Raw genomic sequence first — 15882 nt, 5'->3', positions numbered from 1 at the left:
AAATTTCTCTTATTTCCATAATAATCTCCAAATACAATTACCATTTTACCCTTACGTATTATTAATCCAGATTTTATTAATATTTTTTATTAATTACGAAATATAACTTAATTAAAGAAAATGATTGGCTGAGAATTGTTCTCACGTTCTCACTTTATTTAGTGTTTTTATTTGAACTGTCCCATATATATATATATATATATATATATATATATATATATATATATATATATATATATATATTGGAGTATGAGATCACTTGATATGCTTATTGTTGCCATAATTGTTGTGTGTACCTGTAACACATGTTTTCCATACCTACTCAGTTGATAATTTGGAAAAATCCTTACTCGCAACACGTATTACGGAGGACACGGAGCAAGCCACGTTGATAAGTAGCGATGTGACCAGGTGAGGGTCGCAATGTGTAGGCACAATCAACCTAAACCCTAGTTCTCGGGCCTTGAGCCCTACATAAGGACACTAACTTCTAGTGTTAGTTATTTTGTAACATCCCAAAAATAAAACAAAAAATTTTCATTTTTAAATTAACAAAACTGTAATCCAAAACATCATCATGAAACCAAGGTGGAACAAAGCATATCAATACATCACAAAACGTCAGAGTAAATCACAAAATGCGGAATAAGGTGGTGTGTGTTCTACAATCATCCCGAGCAGAGCCTTTCAAACCAGAAGTATCTGAAACATAAAATGAAAACCATAAGTACAAAGCTTAGTGAGTTCCGCAAAATACCACATACCATACATAATAAACACATAATGGGTCGCGCTCGACATCGGACCCCGCCCGGCATCGAGCCCTGCTCGGTATACAGATCTGTCAGTCATCAAGCCTTGTCCGGTATACATATAAACACATAATCATACAAACAAATGCGATAATCACAAAGATAATAGCATACAATACAGTCATCGGGCCTCGCCTGGCATCGGGCCTTGCCCGGTAAGTATACCAACACATAACACATGCAAGAGTCACGCAGACATCTAGCATCCTAACATAATAAACGATGGGTCGACATTGGGGACTTCGACCTCCTCACATAGTGAGAAAACTCACCTCAAGCTGCTGAATCACTCGAATGAATCTCTGACTGCTAGCTCGGAAAATCCCCGCGCTATCATAATCAATAACATCCGATTATTAATTGGATTCCAATCCATAACCAAAAGTCTAAGATATTTAGACCATCATCATGGTAAAAGACCAATTTACCCTTTATCTAATTTGGCCCAAAACCAAGGCCCAACTCAACCATTTAAAGGCCCAAATCCTAAAGCCCAATATATGGCCCAATCTTCCAAATTGGGCCTAAAATCCATCATGGTCCTAAAATCCAAGGAAGCCCAACATGCTAGCCCAAAGCCTAAAATAAGGTTTATTGGCCCAACTAGGCACAAACTTCTAAATCCACACTATGGTGCAATATTGAGGACATTAAGCCCAAAGGCCCATCTGTTGAGTACGTGGGGCGTACTCAGCTCGTATGCTTAGCGTACTCGATCTGGGGCTAGTACGCGCAGCGTACCAGCTAGGTACGCCCTGTATACTCCCCAGTATGCCAACTTACTCCATTAAGCACTTAACCTGCTAATTCCTTTATCCAAACTCTCAGATCTGGTCCCTAAAGGTGACTTATCACATAAAGTTGGTAACTTTTCATGCATGCATGGCTTAATGGGGATCAAGAGCTCAAAAATAGCTTAACAAAGGTCTTAATACATGCATGTGTCAAAATACTCCATAAGTTTGTATTTTTATGATTATGGGGACTAAATGGAGCTAAGATCTAGCATCCATTACTTCTTGAGTAGGTCAAAATCCCACCTTTAACAGAAAAGGTTAAAAAATGCCCAAGAAACAGCATATAGAATATATAACATAAATGGACATAAAAGTGTGAGCTTTTTACCTCAAAAGCTTCCAAATGAGAAGGTGATCCTGGATCTACAAGCTTAATCTACTTCTCCAAGTGTTTCTCTTCTTCTTCTTCACTTTAAGACACCAAAAATCTCTTTATCAAGCTCAAAAACTCACTAAGCTACTTAGGGTTTCGTTTTCAGGGCAAGGGGAGGAGGAAGTTGGTCGAAAATGTCCAAGAGATGAGTTTAAGACATTTAAATAGGGCACAAACCCTAAGAATTAGGGTTTGTCCCAGATCGGCGTAGGCCATGTGTACTCCACGTACACCCCGCGTACGTGGGTGGAATCCGCGACAATCAGAAGGCTAGTACGCTAAGCGTAGTCATAGAGTACGCCCCGCATAATAGTAAAAGACCATATTGATAACAAATTAACATTACGGACTAAAAAAGGAACTTACCCAAAACTTGAATGTTACATCTTTTCTCCAACCTCTACCTCCATAAAAGAAAACCCTAGCCCCTTTTTGTGTTCTTAGTGTATTATTGAGCCTTGAGAGAGTTTTGGTGAAGATACAAGCATTTGGTGCATTGTGGAGTTCATTTTAGAGAAGATCCAACCTTCTACATTGTTTTTGGACCATTGTAAGCAAAAAAGTCTCTTCCTTTATGCATTTCATCCATAGATGTAGGTTATGGATGTGTTTTGGTCCCTTTTCTTGATGTTTGAGGAATTTGAGAACTGTAGAACAATATGCTTGATTAGGATGATTTTTAGAAGTTTTTAGGGTCAGTGGAGTATATGTTTGGCCTCCCTTGGAGCCATGGAAAGGAATCAAATCATTTAGGGCTCTTTTGTATTAGAGTTTAAGTGATTGAGCAATGGATCTAAATAAAGCTGGAAACTTTATCCATTAAGACCCATCTTGGATTTATATCTAAGAATATAGACCTTGGTATTAAGAGATTAAATGTTTAACAAGAAGTTAGTTCTAACATGCAAAGTGGGATGTGGCCAAGGAATGGTCATGACACAAAGTTTCAAGGATTGTCGCAAAAGTTTTTTCTTGGTGTCTACAACGCGACCAAGTGCTGGGTCGTGGTGTGTTGAATGTTAACCATTGACCATTGACTTTGTCTAGTTGACCCTTGACCCTTGACTTTTTAAGCGATTTGACGTATGTTCAAACTTTGAGAATATGAATTAAGGACCAAAGTTTGACCTTTGATTGTCGATAGGTGGTCCGTGCTAGTTGTTTCATTACAGATGTTGTTGAGATTCTGCTGCTAGACTGAGGGAGATTTCTCAATATACAATGTATGGCATTATATGTCCAATGTGTTATAGGATTATATGATGTTTGTGTTCTACTAGTAAACGATTTTGTGATAGACTAGGATAGTCTTGTGTGAGTACATCTGTCAAGTTTGTTTGGTTGAGGATTATGTGAATATCATAGGGTTGTACACAATTAAAATTAGATAGCATGAGAATTCTTGATCTGACCTTATTGCATGGTCCTTTTCTGGTTAATTGCTCTTTGCTCTTGAGTAGGAACATTTGTTCGACTGGCTATCTTATTATCGACTACGTATAACTATGTATTTGTGAAGTAATTCATCACAATTAGCATAAACTTTGGTATGGCATTGAGTTATTTGCTTGATTTTATGTTGGGTTGATGTGTCAAGTTGGAGGGGTTGATGATATAACAACCCTAGGTTGCGACTCTAGATACCTAGAGTTGTTGACAAAATGATGCAATGTTGCAAGTCAACTGTTAATGGCGGAACGGTGCAAGCTGCGAACCAATTGTTGATGACAAAACAACACTACGCTTTGAGTCATGTTAAACGACACAAAATTGCAAGCCATTGTTTGTATGCACTACATATATATTGAAATATGTGTCATTGTTTGTATGCATTGTATATGTATTGGAATAAGATAAAGGGTTAAATGGTTATTTAATTTGGTACAAGAACCATAATCCTTAGAGATCATAAAAATAAAGACTAAAAATTCAATACGATTCCATTAAAGACCACAACTATATATTGAGCATAACTTAAGGACCAAAAATGTAATTTAAGAGAGTCTTAGCTTAAAGTATAAGTGGAAATAGAGCTGTAAATGGGTCGACCTACGTCGGGTTTGGGTTCAACCTATTTATTAATTGGGTTGAAAATATCAACTAAATCTAACCTGTTTATTTAAATGGGTTGGTATTTCCAATCCAACCCAACCTTATAGATAAATGGGTTGCCACCGGGTTGAACAATTTATATAGTTCTCGATCTAACTTATTAAATAAATGAGTTAAACTTGGATTACTTATTTAAAATCAAAAAATTAAATACATTAACTAATGATTATAATATATAAATTAGTTTCAAACATAAATAAAATTTCAAAGTACAAAAAAAGCACAATCACAATTTACAAATTTGAATAAATTAATCAAATAACATAAAAAATAATTAATTTCAAAAAGATTTTGAAGAATGGCTAGTATTTTTGAGATAAGAAAAAAGAAGAGAACTAAGATTACATTTTTTAAAAACACAAATAATAATATAACATTTTAATTTATAAATTAATATTTCAATTAATATACGATAATATTAAAATAAATATTTAATTAAACATTTATTAAAGTTATATGAGTTTATGGGTTGAAAACCATTGATATATTTTAGTCAATCCAACCTATTTAATTAAATTAGGTCCATTCATTTAACTTTTTGAAACTCGCAACCCGGGTTCGGGTTGGGTTGGAAGATTAGACGATTTTTAGTTTTTTACCGGAAACAAGACTCCATGAGGCAATCTAGTGATCTCAAAATCTCAAATAGAGGACCAAAGGGTCTTCCTGTCTTTCACTCCTCTTTTATGACCCTTCAAACAAAACCGTTCGAATTCCCTGCCACTTCCTACTCCACAACAGAACATGTTCAAACTCCCCGGAAAACTCCTCTTATGGTTCTTTATTTTCACGTATTTAATCAATACCATCACCTTGGCTCAACCCAATTTCACTTCTTATTACTGTGAAAACGCAGTTAACTATACCAGAAACAGTACGTACGAAAGAAATCTTGGCACCACCCTCTCCGCCCTCCCGAACACCAGCTCCGCCTTTGGTTTCTACAACCTCTCCACCGGCGATGGAACCGACAGAGTCAACTCCATGGCCCTTTGTCGGGGCGACGTCGAGTCGGATTTGTGCTTGGGTTGCCTGAACGACTCCATTGTTAAATTGCGAGAAAACTGCCCTAACCAACGGGAAGCAACAGGATACTACGACAACTGCTTGTTGAAATATTCCAACAAGAATATACTGGGATACACATACAGTCCAGAAGATATTATATATTTGAGGAAAACCCAAAACGCGCCAGATAGGGATCGCTTTATTGGGTCTCTGATGCCATTGTTAAGCGAGCTGAGAACTGACGCAGCGGCCGGCGGATCGCTGCGGAAGTTTGCCACCGGGAACACGACTGTGCATGATTTCACAACCATTTACGCGCTTATGCAGTGTACTCCAGACTTATCAGAAGTGGAGTGCGAAAGTTGCTTATATGATTCTGTCAATCAGTTTGCAGGTCAGTATAGTGGGAGAATTGGAGGGAGTACTCTTCTGCCTATGTGTAATTTTAGATACGAAATCTATAGGTTTTTTAACGGGAGTACTATGTTAATACCATCACCGCCAACCTTGCCGGTGTCTCCGCCGCCTGTTCAACCACCACCAGGTAACATATGTATTTTTATTACCGTAACATTCAGAATTTGGGCGTATTGTTAAAAATTTAACAACAAAAAGACCTCGAACTTTTCCGATACAACTGTAGACTAAAGTCAGCAGACTGCCAGACTTTGACAAAAGTCAAGGAACTAGTGGAATTTGAAAATACGTACTTATGTCTTTGTCTAACTTATAGCACTTTTGAATTTTATAGAATTCTATTTTTCAAGCAATTAGCAAATGAAACTGGGACACGCAAGGGCTTTTTAGGACCTTCCACTTTGAATAATTGAAGGTTTATAGTTGGCAAAGAAAAAATGGTAAGTTAAAGATTAAAAAAAAATACGTATTAAGTTAATGTTGATAATTGATGGGTAATAAATTTGAAGATAAGTATAGATAACCCCATTTGCATATTAATGCAAGGGAAAAATGTGTGGCCTTGAATCTTGATCAACACAATTGAATGATGTGGACCAAGAGGATTATTGGGTCTAAACTCTAAAGACTTTGTCAATAAAGATGGGAACGAACTATTTTTGGAATTTTGGTATTATGGTCAATTCGTAATTTCGGTTTTTAGTTTTATGAAATTTTGATTGATCGGGTAGAAAATAAGAAAGGGCAAACATGCTGGATAAACATCTACACCCCTACCATAATTTAAAAAAAAAAAAAAAAAAAACTACCTACGCCCATCCGTCTTCGGATGCCTATATATGCTACCCACATCTCACCACCACCTACATGTATGTAGAGGTGAGATTTATAACCGGACCGGAATCGCAATCGGATCGGAACCGGAATATGTAGAATCGGATCCAGTTTGGGTTTAAAAATTGGCTTTATCTGGGTTCCGGGTAATCCGGGTTTGGGTCCATCAAGTCCGGGTAAACCGGGTCTAAAAACCGGAACCGGTTTTCGGAACCGGAATCACTTTTAGGGGCGGAACAGGTTTTTGTGAAACGTTTAAAAGATGCGTATCTTATTCGTTTCAACTCCAATTGACATACGATTTTTTCCAACATTTAGTTTAGAGTTTGTACATGATTTTAGACTATAAATTTATCCTTTTTAGTTTTATATTCATTGACTTACAGTCCTCCAAAGTTGAGATATCAAAACTGGAAGTTTTTAGTTTTTCAGTTTTTTTGTATTCGGTGAATGTTTTAAAACATGCATATCTAATTCGTTTGAAGTCGGATTGACATGTGGTTTTTTCCAACTTCTAGTTTATAGTTTGTACATGAGTTTAGACTATAATTTTGTCATTTTTGGCTTAACATTCAATGATTTACAGTCCTCCGAAGTCGGGATATCAAAACTGAAAATTTTCAACTTTTCAGCTATCTGTTTTTTGTACTTTGTATTATGTGAAATATTAACACAAGCATATCTCATTCGTTTAAAGTCGGATTGACATGTGAGTTTTTCCAGAGTGTATTTTAGAGTTTGTACATGATTTTAGACTATAATTTTGTTAATTTTGGTTTCGTATTCAATGAATTACAGTCCCCCAAAGTCGAGATATCAATATGAAAATTTTCAAAGTTCAACCGACTAAGTTGTAAGTAATTACCAAAAAATTCCGGTTTTTTCGGGTCTAAAACCAATTTATCCGGTTCCAACCTACCCACTTTGATTTTCCGGGTTTTCCGGTTCTAGACCCACTTTACCCAGAACCATACCCGGAACCGAACCGAACCGGTTCCTATATACCAGTCCGGTTTCCGGTTCTATAAAATCCCGTTAACCGGTTCCGGGTTTTCTAGGTCCGGGTCCATCCGGTCCGGGTTTGGACCCACTTTCATCCCTAGTTGTATGTATCTGCTTTGTTTATCCTTCCAATTAGTTTTTTGGTGTGTTAATCTTGCCTAAAAATCATAATATCCTGACATGTTTTCTTTAAAAAGACTGTCCCCTTTTGCGTCTATTACACCTAACCAAATCCTTCCTATAAATTCATTGATTACCTTTGTAGTCCTTCGCCTTTACCCCAGTCCTTTTTTTAGTCCGCATCCACACCATATACCACACCACCCATATTTGTTTATGCTGCCATGACATCACAATCTTCTGCATCTACAATGTTTATCACCATGTCAACATCATTGTCACCCAAACCATTGTTCATTACCACCTCAACAACAATGTCCTCCTCATTACCCATTCTGTCCACTTTCATGTTTTCAAATATATCCCCACCACCCTCTCATTAACAACTAGTTATCTATTGACCAACCATGCAAAATACATTGTAACCAAACTCTTCAAATGCCTTTACCATCACTCCCGAATTTACTATCTCATGTCTCGTTCTTATTTATAGGCTTTACAAGAACCTCACTGGCTTAATGCAATGAATGATGAATTTAATGCTTCTTATTAGCAATAGCACTACCGTATGTGTACCATGCCCTAGGGTATACATTATATATATAATCCATTTATTTTTTCAAGAAGAAACATACTACCAATGGCTCTGGCTCATTGGCCCATTATAAAGCTTGTGGCAACGTTAACAATAAACCTTATGGGATCGATTGCGATGATATGTATAGTCTGATGGTCAAACAAGCAACGATACATACCATTCTTAGCCTTGAGGTATCTTATAATTAGCTTGTTCATAAGTTGGATGTGAAGAATGTGTTTTTTCCATGGTTATCTTCAGGACGAGTGCCTCTCACTTTCTAAGATCCTTAATATCCAAGCCATGTGTGACATATGCATGTGTGCATGCACTGATATCTTCATGGCCCGACACAAGTATCCTATGCCTGGTTTCATAGTTTTTCCTGGTTTGTTACTCATCTTTGGTCAAAGGTGTTTAGATTTCTCTCTTTTTATATATTAAGAGTAAGTCATGACTTATATCTTGTTGTATATTGATGAAATATTGCTTATCGAAGCCTCCTAGACGCTTTCTATAGAATATTATCTCCTCCCTTAGTAGGGAGTTCTATACAAGAGATCTTAGGGTGTTGAATTAATTTTTTGGTATATTGATTAAACGGACTAAGTCTGACATTTTTCATAGTAAGGAAAATATGCAACAAAGATCCTCTAGCGAGAACGTGTTCTTAACTACAAACCATGATGCGCCCCGTCAATACTCATTCCAAGCTTGATGGCTTGAACACCCAAGTTGATGATCTAATCCTTTATCGTAGTCTTGTGAGCGATCTTCAATATCTCAGTTTTACCTGTCCAAATTTTCTTATGATGTTGCTTGGGGAGGATATCCCACCACTCGTGGATCCACTTATGGTTATTGTGTATTTCTTTGTAGCAACTGTCTCTCATGGTCATCCTAGCAACAAGGTATTATATGTCGATCCATTGCAAATAGAGTATCAGGGGTGGCTAATGTTGTAGATAGGACATGTTGGCTACGAAAATTGCTTTGAGTGCTTCATCACTTTTCTCCAACCAAATCTAAAATCGTTAGTGTGATGATGTGAATGTTATCTACCTATTCACCAACCCAGTCCAACATCAATGAACAAATCCATTGCACTTTGTTCTTGACAAGGTGACCATGTTCGATTAGTGTATTAGTGTATGTATATTACATCTATAAGTCATTGTATTTTGCCCTTTTATAGCCCGTTTGTACCATGTAATGTCTATGCATTGGTATCAAGGAGAGAGATCACATTCAAGGGAAATATTAATTAGGGTTAATGTCATATTTAGTCGCATAACTTTTCGTTTTGTGTTCATTTTGTCACTTAACTCTGTTTTAAGTCATAAAAGATCATTGAACTTGTTAATTTTTCTCAAAGTGGTCATTGAAGATCTTTTTTTTTTTTTTTTTTTGGCTATATAAGGCCATTTAACCTTTTTTTTTTATGTATAATTAGTCACTAAACTTTTGAAAGTTTGCTTATTTGATTTTGTATGGTTTTTCTTTCGCAGTTTGTTTTTATGATTTCATTTTTTTTAACTTCATTTTTACATGTTTTTACACAATCTATTTTTACAACTCCATTTTTTATTTCGTTTTTATATTATTTTTTTCACAATTCTTATTTATAGCTTTTTTGTTTTTGTTTTTTTACATGTTTTTTTTTTACAATCTATTTTTACAATTTCATAATTTGTACTTTTAAATTTGAAGTTGTAAAAGAGATTGTAAAAAATCCATGTCAAAAATAAGTAAAAAAAATTAAATTGTAAAAAAAGTTGTGAAAAAACATGTATAAATGACGTGAATATGTGAAATTATAAAAATAGATTGTGAATAACATATCAAAACGAAAAAAAAAAATGAAGTCGTAAAACGGACTTAAAAAAACAAGAAAAACAAAGTAAAAAAAACAAAGTTATAAAAATAGAATGTGAAAAAAAAACATGCAAAAATTCCATAAAAATTAATTTATAAAAAGTTAAACACCAATCATGAAAATATGTAAAAAAAAGTTATAAAAATGAAATGAAAAAGGAAGTAGTAAAAACGAACTACAAAAAACATACAAAAACAAATGAGCACAATTTTCAAAAGTCAAGTAACTAATTATAGTAAAATAAAGTTGAATGACATTAGATATAATCATGAATAATAACCAAACATATTGTGCATCCTTAGGTTATATGTTTATTTATTATTTATTTATTCAAATTTCCTCAAAAGATTGTTCGCAACATTCAAACACCACTACTCTTTCATGACACATTAATTCTCTTTTTGCAGGCAAAAATAAAAACCAAACACGAACTGTGATAATAACAATTTCTATTGTCACAGTCAGTGTGGTCTTAATAATTGCTTCCATATATATCTTCAGATTGGGGAAAAAGAAGAAGCAAACACCTCCAAGTGAAAGTATTCAAAGTAAGTTCAGAGTAATTTGCCGCTTAAAAGCCATTTAGAACATGAACTTAAGGGTGTTTGGATAAGAAAAAAAAGAGGTGTTTATTGCTTATTCCCACAATAAGCTAATTTGAGTGTTTGGATAAAATCCAGCTTATTAAGCTAAATAAGCTAATTTTAATAAGCATCCCTCACCATGTTTATTGCTTATTGCTAATTCCCACCACAAATAAGCTATAAGCAATAAGCTAAAAAACTAATCCAAACACTTGTGGCTTATGTTAGGGTGTTATTTTATAAATAGGTTAGTGTACATTTTTTTTTTAAAAAAATGGGTTAAAATAAATTTCCAATTATAACCCTTAGAACTTACATATTTAGACCCTCAAGATATAATGTTCTTTTTTATTTGTATCTTTTACTTCAATTTTTTTTATCCGTATAACATATAAAATACATAATTTTATTTATTGAAAAAAATGTAATTAGAATGTATGTATTAATTTTAATAACTTATACAATTATAACTAATTAGTACTTATTTTGAATACTATTTATAAAAAAAGCTTGAATTATCAGAAGATAAATAAAGGAATATATGAAATTTAAAAAAAAAAAGCTATCACTATTCATCTTAATAATTAGAAATGTGACTTTAAATTGTTATATCCAATTATTTTAAGATAATTTTCACTATAAATTTGGCTTACTAAAGTCTAAATGTACATACTTAGTTTTATACTTTTATTTCATATTTCTTTCACAATCCTCCATCATTTTTTCCTCGAATCTGCATTATCATTTATTACATCTTTCATTCACATGTGCATCTTAAGTAACCAACGTTCCTTCGTCACTTAATTATAATATATGTATTAATTCTTGCCTAAAATGTAAGCATATATTTGATTTAAAATATTTTATGCGACATAATTAATTTATCTATTATATTTTATGAATTAATATATATATATATATATATATATATATATATATATATATATATATATATATATATATATATATATATATATATATATATATAAAAGATCGTGCATTTTTTTTTCAATTTATATTTGGATGGTAATATTGAGTTGGAGAATGTATTCATGATAAAGGTTTTGTTAATGCACATGTAATAATTGACAAGATAGATATCCTACTATGTTATCAAAGGTAATGATGAGATTATTGTAATGGTATTATTTCTTAAAAATATATATAATTTTTAATTATATATTTTCAAATTATATAGTTGATATGTTAAAAGTAGAAAACAAAATATTTAAAAGTAAAAAGTATAGACAGAAATTAAATATACTGGGTGGAATGACTATATATGCAATTTAAAAGGGTTAAAAATATAAATTTTTAGATGAATCCGTTAGTTTGTATTGGGGCCAACAGAATCTAACTTATTTATATAAGTAAATTTCAAATTGCTCTTTTTCAAATGGTTTTTCTCAAACAGACCTATTTAAAAAAAATAAAAAATAAAAAGTAAATAAAAACTCAATACATAGTGCTTGAAATGTAGTTATTGTATTAGGTACAACAATTATAGTTAAAAAAAACTTCGAACTCTCTACCTCTAATTGCTTTATACCAGCTGAAACTATGGATATTGGCACTTTTGAATCATTGGAATACAACTTTAGTACAATAAAAGCAGCAACAAATGACTTCTCGGAAGACAATAAGCTTGGAAAAGGCAGTTTTGGAGCAGTTTACAAGGTAATAAAAATTGATCTTTGTAGTTGCATTCCAAACATTGATAATGTTGATATTACTTCAACGTCGACATATGTTAATATATAATGTTTAGGGTAAGCTTGGAGATGGACTAGAAATTGCAGTAAAGAGGCTAGCAAGGGATTTTAGGCAAGGTGACATAGAATTTGAGAACAAGGTTTTGCTTGTCGCCAAGCTTCAACATCCAAATTTAGTCAAGCTGCTTGGTTTCAGCTTAGAAGGCAATGAGCGACTTCTCGTCTATGAGTTCTTGCCAAATGCAAGTCTTGATCGGTTTCTATTTTGTAAGTTCATATTGTACTCATGAACTACAAAGTTATAAGCTTTAATTGGTTTAAATTAATTTGCCAAGTTCTTAAGAAAACCTTCACCGATGGCCTCTCATTTATGATTTAATATTACTATATCAAATGAATTTTGTAGTAGTTTTAGTCACAAAAGTTGATTTTTAATTTGTTTGAATAAAAGAAATTAACGATGTTTGACCATTTAGATATTTGGGGTAGAAAATGATTCTTTAGTGAAAATTCTTACCGAGGCCTACTTCTTGTTGGTGTTTGTAGATCCAGCTAAGAATACAATTCTAGATTGGGAAAAGCGATACAAGATCATCAAGGGGGTGGCCAAGGGACTATTATACCTTCATGAGGACTCCTATCTAAGGATAATTCATCGTGATTTGAAAGCCAGTAATATTTTGTTAGATGCGGAAATGAATCCTAAAATAGCAGATTTTGGAATGGCCAGATTGTTTGACCCTGACGAATCTCAAGGCGACACAAATCAAATTGTAGGAACCTGGTAAGTATATTTCATATGGAAAAAAAATATGGACATATTTCACTATACTTGTCTTATTTCATTATAAAGTGTAACTACTTACCTTTTCTCTTTCTATCGGGTCACACAGTGGTTATATGGCACCAGAATATGCAACGCACGGCGAATTTTCAGTAAAGTCAGATGTATTTAGCTTTGGAGTTTTATTGTTGGAACTAGTAACAGGTCAAAAGAACCAATGTTTTCAAAATGGAGAGGACATTGAAGACCTTCGTAGCTATGTAAGTGTTGATTCAATTTTCCATTGTAGTTGGCATTCTAGAAAAAAAAAATCGTAATTGATTTACCGTAAAACAATTTTTAAATTCATTGGATTTTTTTTTTCATCTTTTTCTATATAAAGGCCAAAATTGGATAAACTCTAAAATACAAAGAAAATCATATTAAGCACGTCAAAGCCTTTACTTAATAATTCAGTTTTGTTAATGTAATGTCATTAATTATGTTAAAAAAATTGAACTATTAATCTCTTCCAGGCATGGAAATGTTGGCGAAATGGGACCTTGACAAACATTATAGATCCTATATTGATGACCGGATCTGGTTTGCGTGATATCACTAGAAGTATCCAGATTGGGTTATTATGCGTTCAAGATACTGCTTATGACAGGCCAACCATGGCTGCTGTTGTTCTTATGCTTAATAGTTTCTCTATCACACTTCCAGTACCTTCAAAGGCTGCATTTTTCATGCGTAGTACCATTGATCCTCAATTTCCACTCCTTCAAGAGTACAGTTCTTCAACTGGGAGCAGCAGTTTAGAAAAAATTAAAGGGTAATATCAAAATCAAGATCATCCCAAATTTCAGTAAATGATATCTCAATGTCTGAAATAGTTCCTAGATAGGTTTTACTCAAAATAAGTGTTGAAATATCAACCCTTTTTAGCGAAGAGAATACTACACTACACTGTGTTACAAGTCGAGTATTATGATAACGATTCAAATGGAATAACAACTATTTGAGCAACCAAAAACAATGTAAAGCAAGAAATAAGAAAAGAGAGAAGAAAAGATTTCTAGGTGGAAACTCAACCGGGAAAACTGCGGGTAGAGGATGCCGAAAATCACTTCACTATATCGATTGAGGTTATAATGCTTTTGAAATAAAAAAGGAGATATTCAAGAAATCTAATCATCTATTTATAGAGAGGCCTGACATTGAGATATGCATCAAGGATAAAACTTAGACCATAAAGTTTATCAATAAGGAAACTTTTAATCATTTATGTAAGGGAGATAAAATCTTATTAAGAAAAAGAAAGACAATTTCCACCTATGAGCATAATGTTTGGAGGCACACATTTCAATAATCTCCACATTAACTCCTAAAGTCGAAAAGCACCAACCATTACTCAATAATTCTTGAATCCATTCAAAAAATTCAAAAGAAAAATAGTAATAGAAATGACCTTCAAATAACAAATCTATCCCTTGTCAAGAGCCCCTTGGCTCACTTGAATTTTTGAACACCCAATTTCAAAAATAATTAAACTTAGGCATCGAAAGACTTTTTAGTAAACTTGGATACATATGTTTCTATTAGTCATGAAACATTTGATCCTTGGTCTGAAAAATTGCTTTTCGATTGTCATAAAACAATGTATTGACCTTTAACGTGTTATTAAGCTTTCCAATTAGCCATTCCAACCAAATAGCATCTTTAGCTGCTTTTATGACTGTCACGTATTAGGATTTAGTGGTGGATAACACAATTGTCAGTGTATCCCACATTGGCGCAACACGGTTCGTTATGTCTCTGTATGTATATTTTGGAGTATCCTCTTTCTCCACAAGGGCTATTTTGTATACCTAATATGGGGTTCCATATTTATCTTACATGGTATGTATCTACACCCCGTGACTTAATATAACCTTGTCTGACCTCATCGAGCATCCATCTCTCTGGAGAAGTGTTAGTGTATCCCATATTGGTGTGACATTGTCCATTATATCTTTATATATGTTGTAGGCTTCCTTCTCTCCAAAAGGGATCTTTTGAAGAGTTAATATGAGGTTATACATATATCTTACAACTATATATTGTAATTGTGCTTTCCAACTAATAGCACAATCATCTAAACTGAAAACATACACCGTAATAAATTCTATTTTGACTAAATCCTTTGCATACTCAGAATCTATATACCTAAGCACTCTATTTTTACTATTCCAAAACATAAACATACAGAGGATGTACCATACAAATAGAAAAACATCCATTTGAGAACATTTCAATGCACCTTTCTTGTGTTCGCCATGTATATACCTACTATAACCTGCGACATATGAAAAATGTGGACGTATATATTGTTGGATTAGGTGTCTAAGCCGTTAACTAAATTATTATAAACTTAAATTGTTAGCAAAGTCTTTTTGGGTTGCACTCAAACTTAGTAATAAGAGACTGGAATGCTATCTGGAGAAAGAAACCGATTTATTAATTTATTATATGATTAATAAATTAATTAGTAATGGAAATGAATAATTTATTAATATGTTTTGAGAAAAATATATTAATTTGAAATTATGTTGTTTAATTATAGATTAATCAGAAATTAATTGGAATTAATTGGAATAATTAAAAGTGGAAGGACTAAAATTTTCAATGTCCAATAGTTGAACATTGACTGATTCTAGGACCTCCCTATGAGAGGTGACGGTTCTAAGGGGTTAAGCGAGCCTTTATTGGGCTCTAAGGAATGCTTGGGTTGCTTGGGGGGAAAGAATAGGGTTAGGGTTATTTATAAGGAAATCTGCATTTTATGCACCTCATTAAGCCCTATAAATACCCCAAGGCTAAGGGTTTCGATTGTCACCTCTTCCAAGAGATTCT

General features: G+C 33.5%; 1 pseudogene across 1 annotated transcript; it reads left to right on the top strand.

Annotated features, from left to right (window-relative positions):
• Positions 1–4718: 4718 nt before the first annotated feature.
• On the top strand, positions 4719–14026 carry LOC145102130 (cysteine-rich receptor-like protein kinase 8; annotated as a pseudogene). Its single transcript, XR_013706040.1, has 7 exons — positions 4719–5646; positions 10336–10476; positions 12065–12189; positions 12281–12491; positions 12771–13008; positions 13118–13268; positions 13524–14026. The product of XR_013706040.1 is annotated as a cysteine-rich receptor-like protein kinase 8 (transcript).
• Positions 14027–15882: the final 1856 nt, after the last annotated feature.

The sequence above is a fragment of the Lactuca serriola genome, chromosome 4 (assembly GCF_051521515.1).
Source record: "Lactuca serriola cultivar US96UC23 chromosome 4, Lser_US96UC23_V15, whole genome shotgun sequence".
NCBI classification, from domain to species: domain Eukaryota; kingdom Viridiplantae; phylum Streptophyta; class Magnoliopsida; order Asterales; family Asteraceae; genus Lactuca; species Lactuca serriola.
Note: the sequence above shows the minus strand (reverse complement) of the source record. Positions and strands in the feature narration are given on the sequence as shown.